The following is a 7,267-nucleotide window of genomic DNA, read 5'->3' as shown; positions in this document are numbered from 1 at the left end:
TCTTTTCTCCTTTTATCATGATGTTGCTTATTGGTCCAGTTGTGAGGATTTTTGTTTTCTTTATGTTGAGGTGTAATCCATACTGAAGGCTGTAGTGTTTGATCTTCATCAGAAAGTGCTTCAAGTCTTCTTCACTTTCAGCAAGCAAGGTTGTGTCATCTGCATATCACAGGTTATTCATGAGTCTTCCTCCAATCCTGATGCCCCATTCTTCTTCATAAGGTCCAGCTTCTCAGATTATTTGCTCAGCATACAGATTGAATAAGTATGGTGAAAGGATACAACGCTGACGCATACCTTTCCTGACTTTAAACCATGCAGTATCCCCTTGTTCTGTTCAAATGATTGCCTCTGGATCTATGTACAGGTTCCTCATAAGCACGATTAAGTGTTCTGGAATTCCCATTCTTCACAATGTTAACCATAATTTGTTATGATCCACACAGTCAAATGCCTTTGCATAGTCAATGAAACACTGGTAAACATCTTTCTGGTCTTCTCTGATTTCAGTCAGGATCTATCTGACATCAGCAATGATATCCTTTGTTCCACATCCTCTTCTGAATCTGGCTTGAATTTCTGGCAGTTCCTTGTCGCTGTACTGCTGCAGCCACTTTTGAATGATCTTTAACAATATTTTACTGGCGTGTGACATTAATAATATCGTTCGACAATTTCCACATTCCATTGGATCACCTTTCTTCGGAATACGTATGAGTATGGATCTCTTCCAGTTGGTTGGCCGGGTAGCTGTCTTTCAAATTTCTTGGCATAGACGAGTGAGCACTTCCGGCACTGCATCCATTTGTTGAAACATCTAAATTGGTATTCCATCAATTCCTGGAGGCTTGTTTTTTGCCAATGTCGTCAGTGCAGCTTTGACTTCTTCCTTCAGTACCATGGGTTCCTGATCATATGCTACCTCCTGGAGTGGTTGAATGTCAACCAATTCTTTTCGGTATAGTTACTCTGTGTATTCCTTCTATCTTCTTTTGATGCTTTCTGCATCGTTTAATATTTTCCCTGAAGAATCCTTCAATATTGCAACTTGAGGCTTGCATTTTTTCTTCAGTTCTTTCAGCCTGAGAAATACTGAGTGTGTTCTTCCCTTTCGGTTTTCTAACTCCAGGTCTTTGCACACGTCATTATAATACTTTACTTTGTCTTCTCGAGCTGCCCTTTGAAATCTTTTCAGCTCTTTTACTTCATCATTTCTTCCATTTGCTTTAGCTACTCAACATTCAAGAGCCAGTTTCAGAGTCTCTTCTGGCATCCATTTTGATCTTTTCTTTCTTTCCTGTCTTTTTAATGACCTCTTGCTTTCTTCATGTATGAAGTCCTTGATGTCATTCCATAACTCATTTGGTCTTCGGTCATTCGTGTTCAATGCATCAAATCTATTGCTGAGATGGTCTCTAAATTCAGGTGTGATATACTCAAGGTTATACTTTGGCTCTTGTGGACTTGTTCTCATTTTCCTCAGCTTCAACTTGAACTTGCATATGAGCAATTGATGGTCTGTTCCGAAGTCGGCCCCTGGCCTTGTTCTGACAATCATATTTAGCTTTTCCATTGTCTCTTTCCACAGATGTAGTCAATTTGATTCTTGTGTATTACAGTCGCCGTTTACCTTGTTGAAAAGACGTATTTGCAATGAAGAAGTCGTTGGTCTTGCAAAATTCTATCATGCGATCTCCAGCATCTTTTCTATCACCAAAGCCATATTTTCCAGCTACCAATCCTTCTTTGTTTCCAACTTTCACATGCCAGTCACCAGTAATTATTAATGCATCCTGATTCCATGTTCAATCAATTTCAGACTGCAGAAGTTGGCAAAAATCTTCAATTTCTTCATCTTTGGCCTTAGTGGTTGGTGGGGATATTTGAATAATAGTCATATTAACTGGTCTTCCTTGCAGGTGTATGGATATTTTCCTATCACTGACAGTGTTGTACTTCAGAATAGATCTTGGAATGTTCTTTTTGACGATGAATGCAATGCCACTCAGCATTACTAGGCTTTAAACCAGATTGGACATTTAGCTAATGCCCTCTCTTCCACTAACCAAGTGGGTGAAGGCTCAGAGGGAAGACCAGATCAGTTATGGGCAAGATTATAGGAAAATCCATTTTCTCTGCAAAGATAGTTGTAGCAAGAGTTAAATTACACATCTCTGACACAGAGGAACAGACAAGGCAGAGTTGAAGACACAAACATTGGTTGATTATATCCAGCACTGTCTTGGGGGGTGGGGCACTGAATCCGGAGGACATCAGCGGTCTGGCCGTCAGAGAGGAACTCCCACTTGTGAAGCAGGAACATTTCCTTATGCCTTGCCCTGGCCTAAGACTCTCCAGCTCCAATCCATGCTCATCAAATGACCCTTGATTGTTAATTCATTGTTACCAGTTCTTTAATACTAGAGAAGAGAGATAAGAACATTCCAAGCGCTGGAAAAGGATACACCCCTTTTAAAGAAATAGACTAGGCTTTCATTTTATACATCCATCTCTTAAGAGTGTAGATGGTATTCATAACCCTAAGCAGGATGAATACTGGGCCACTGACAAGACTGAGTTTCTTGACTGCATGGTGGAGGACCAGAACCTGGGCCCATGGGTGAATTCACACCCTGTGTGATCACTTGACCTGTTTCCTCTGGCAACATTGCTACCTCCTTGTCCTACCTCACTGCCAACTTCACCCAGGATGGACAAAGAAGCTACATGGAAGTAGAACATAGTCTGACCAGGTGCGCATATTTCATTTAAGCTGCTATGTCTACTCCACAACACCTTCCACGTCTGTTGACCAAGCTATCTATTCAATGACTCATCCCTGAACCACTTTCCATCACTTATTCCATTTTACTCTGACCCACTCCCAAAGTTCTGGCTCCTGATTTTTATATTCCTTCTCCTATTTATTTCCCCACTGTTCCTATTCGTGGTGCAGTGGTTAAGGCACTCAGCTGCGAACCAAAAGGTTGGTGGTTTGAACCCACCAGCCACTCTGCCAGAGGAAGATGTGATAGTCTGCTTCCGTAAAGATTTACAGCCTTGGAAACCCTATGGAGCAGTTCTACTCTGTCCTATAGTATGGCTATAAGTTGGAATCTACTCAAAGGCAACGGGTTTTAACAGGTTTCTATTGGATTTGACCTTGGCTACCTCAAAAAACTTTGGGTGACACCTTTTCTCTTTCAGCCCATCTCCCTCCACCCCAACACTGAAGAGAAGTTCTACTGTCCCACCAGGCTTGCCCTGGCCTTGCAGACAGGACTTTGACCAGTAGAATCATCAGGACACACTCAGCATGCCAGAAAAGACACAAGTTGGGATCAACAAAAATAGATTCAGCATGAGATATGAAGGCCCCATCAAGTGGCAGTTTCCAGCACTGTTGGCTGGGCTCCACCTCAGAGATCTGAGATCAGCAAACTTTGCAAACAGGCAGAGAAACACTTAGCAGGACTGGTGATTTCCCAGGGAGGCTCTGGGAAAGTAGCTGCTTCAGTAAGTAGCATCTGTGGGCTAAAGCTTCTCATCCTTGGCCGCGCAGAACTGCTCTATCAGCTCTGCCATTTCCATAGCAGTGATCGACCCTCTGAACTGTGACTCGAGCGACTTCAATTCACAACCAAGTCACACCAGCTAGACTTGTTCCCTTTTAATCACTTACTATTTTGAGGTAGGTATCGGAGCCAGACAGGCCTGAGTTTGCATACCAGCTGTGCCTTCTTGGCTCCAGTTTTCTCCGAGCCTCAGTTTTCTCTGCTGTGAAATGACAACAGTTATGCCTCCCCCACAGATAAGCCACATAAAAGCACCTAGCATGCACATCGCCTGGTGTGAAGCAAACACTGAACTAATGCTAATTATTGATCCCGTCTCCCCCAGCAGGAGGTAGAATCAGGATCCTAAAAAACATCTGTGTCTCCTAGTGGTCCTCTGTACTCGGTCAAAATTCTTAAGTAAAAGGAAGGTTGTAATCTCCAGGCAGACTTGGGGCTCTTTCTTCAGAGCTCGATTGGACAGGTTTCTGGAAAGGAGGGGGTTGTGAGGGCAGTTTCGAGGAAATGGCTATTCCATAGTCCTCAAACTCCATGGGAATCACGTAGGGAGTTTATTAAAAATACAGATTCCCAGGTCCCTCCCCAGATCCACTGACCAGTCATTGAAAGTCAGCCCCAGGAATTTACATTTTTAATAAGCTTCCTCGAAGAGTCTCATGTGCGCCAAAGTCTGAGAATCACTGACTCTCTGGAAGTTCTTCTTTCCTCCTCCTTGACCTGGTCATGCCCTGATGACAGAATGAAGAGTTGGCCCTAGTCAGGGGCCCTGTCTCGTTTAGTCTCCCCCTGACTCTACCTGGTCCCTCGTACAACCACACTTCTTTACAGAATGTGGTTAAGCCCAGAAGAAACTGCCGATTCCACTGTAATTCTCTGACCTAAATTTGATTTTAGGCTTTTGAAGAGAAGCAGAAGTAGGGTTTAAGTTTTCCCTGTTCAAGCCTATTCCCCTACATGCAGGAGGGCAGGATTTGCCTGCAGATCTCTGACGTCCTCTGACTGTAATAATAAACCCCACACCCAAAGGACAGTCTCCAACAGGCCAGGGAGCACAGTGTCTCTGCTCTAGAACCAGGGTTCAACCCCATATGCTAGCATCGTCTCATGGACTCACTAGCTGCCTTGACTATGGCTGGACCCCACTGAGCTGCCCTTGGCCTTTTGAGCCTGGTCATGTGCTGTCCGCCCAGCCCCTCCCATCTAGCTAGATTCTTTGCTCTGGTCCCTCTTGGCTACTTATCAGCAGTGAAGACTTTCCTCATACTCCAAAATGACTTCAATAAACTTACTCATCCACTGCCACTCGAATGTGCCCCAGGAGCCCAGGCAAAGGCTCTGCGGACAAACTTTCCTGTGCTGGCCCTTGTGCCTGAGGTCCCAGCTGTGCTTTGCTCCCAGTGTTTATTGTTAAATACTTTCCATCCCTTCCATGCCTTCTCTCCCTCTCCTCCTAGAGAAATCACACAGTTTCATCAATCAATCAAAGGAGCTTCATTCGCCGTCTTTTTTTGTATATGTGGTGATTCTTCACAGGGCCTGTTACTCTGCAGAGTAAACCTGGTCAATGATTACCTCACCCATCCGCAGGGAGGAATACATGGCCAATTAGGTAGAGACGGCACAGCGTCAAGGTTCAGTGACTGAGACCCAGTGTGCTATGAAAGTCCAAGTGGAATGAGTATTTCTATTTTGAGCAGAGGCTAAAGTCATCCATGAAAGATGAGCTTCCTTGGGACTAGAAGGCTATACTGCAGAATCACCATTAAGTAGTTGAAAGCGCCTGCCAGCTGAGATATTATCCCTGGGGACCTCAGCAGGACACTGCTTGGGATAGTGCCCTAGGCAGCTCCCAGTCACTTGGATTAAGGAAATCCCTTACTGTGGCTCTACTAGGTCAATGTTGACTCCTGGAAACCCCTCCCTCCACCTCAGGTTTGGTATCTTCTTTCAAGACACAAATAGCCCATGTCCTGGGCTGACTGACTTGGGATTCTCCAAGTCATGGGAGCCAATTCTATGAGGGTTGGAGGGAAATCCTGTTTGGCCTGGGCTCCCCCTTCATTTACGAGTCATCACCATCGAAATGGTTCCCAATTTGTACCACCCACCCTCTGGCATAATGAACCTTTCCATTTAGAGCTCTTTTAGACTTCCCTCCTTTGATCTTTGGGGTCTCTAGCTCCACATTCATGAATGCACCATTATCTGGAATAAAACGCCTGGAAATCATCAGACTCTCTGTGATCTCACCACAGCAGTGTCTGAAGTCTACCTGACATTCCTAGTGACATGCAGGTATGTGCTCAGAGATACGTGGCTGTGGTGAGTACACCCAGGCCACAGGCTCAGATCCTCATTATGTATGAAGGGTTGGAGGAATGAGGTGGCTTAATATCAACCCTCAAAGATCCCAGGGCAATACATATTTAAATACTATCAACTTTTAGCGGCAGAATGCTAATTATCCCCCATGTCTGTTCTCCCTTTATACTACATTAAGAGACCCCCTAGAATCAAGACTATTTTCCAACCTACTTTGCAGTTAGATATGATTATGTGAATAAGCTCTGGCCAGTGAGATGTGAGGGAAGTGATATGTGCAACTTTCAGGATGTGTTCTTAAAAAGAGAGGATATGTCCTTTCTCCAGCCCTTCCCCATCCCCCCTACTGCCCACTGCCCCATCATTCTGCTGCTCTAAAAATGGACATGGTGGCATAGCTCCTTAGCCAGAAGTGGACTTTAGGCTTCACCCTAGGGATGGTGAAGCAACAAGTTAGAAGGAGCGTGGATCCTCGATGACCAATATGAGAAGAGCTGCCACACTAGCCTTGGACCATCTGTTGAGAGAAGCAATCCACCAGGGCCCCGAGCTTCTCTGAACGTCCTTTCTGGGTATGCCAAGAACCAAAGGCCCTGACCACTCTTTACTCAGTCATTTCTCAGGGTAGAGTTTTCAGCAACAAACCTTGAGGGATAAGTTGATATCTCCTCCAGAAAAAGAACAGGCTTGCTTACCACTCACTATAAAAGTGTTAGCTTCCCCAAGCTTAGTGCTCCTCACCTGTGATGCAAACTGATTGGGTGCGTAGTGTCTACCTTGGCCACCATGTGTTGCCTCCATAAGTCTTGGAAGGCATAGCAAACCAGCGCTCATGTTGCTTGATATGCAATGAATAGTGAAATCCTATGTCTCAGAGTTAGGAGGCTTGTTTCTTCTGCCAGCATCCATGAAACAGTAATTTATTAGCTTTCAAGTAGAATAAAATCCCAGAACCTGACATACCTACTTCTGGAATGTTTTTGTTGTCGTTGTTAGGAGCCATCAAGTTGGTTCTGACTGCGAACGACCCTAGAGTAGAGCTGCCCCATAAGGTTTCCAAGGAGCAGCTGGTGGATTTGCACTGCCAACCTTTTGGTTAGCAGCCGAACTCTTAACCACTATGCCACTAGGTCTCCCATTATTAGGAGACAAATCAGCTTGTATATTTCATAATCTAGCCTTATTTTGGATCTCTGTTAGAGGGAGCCAAACCTAATTCTAACTAATCAAACTTTGGAAGTTATGATTTGGCGAAAAATCGTGCCTGTTACATCTTGTCAGAGATTTATCATTCAAACGGAGCCAAATATTGTCCATTCAAAAGCAAGAAGTTATAAAACACTGAGAAGTATGTTCTACTTGAGATCTCT

The sequence above is a fragment of the Trichechus manatus genome, unplaced genomic scaffold (genome assembly GCF_000243295.1).
Source record: "Trichechus manatus latirostris isolate Lorelei unplaced genomic scaffold, TriManLat1.0 scaffold00005, whole genome shotgun sequence".
NCBI classification, from domain to species: domain Eukaryota; kingdom Metazoa; phylum Chordata; class Mammalia; order Sirenia; family Trichechidae; genus Trichechus; species Trichechus manatus.
This window is presented reverse-complemented; position numbering follows the sequence as displayed.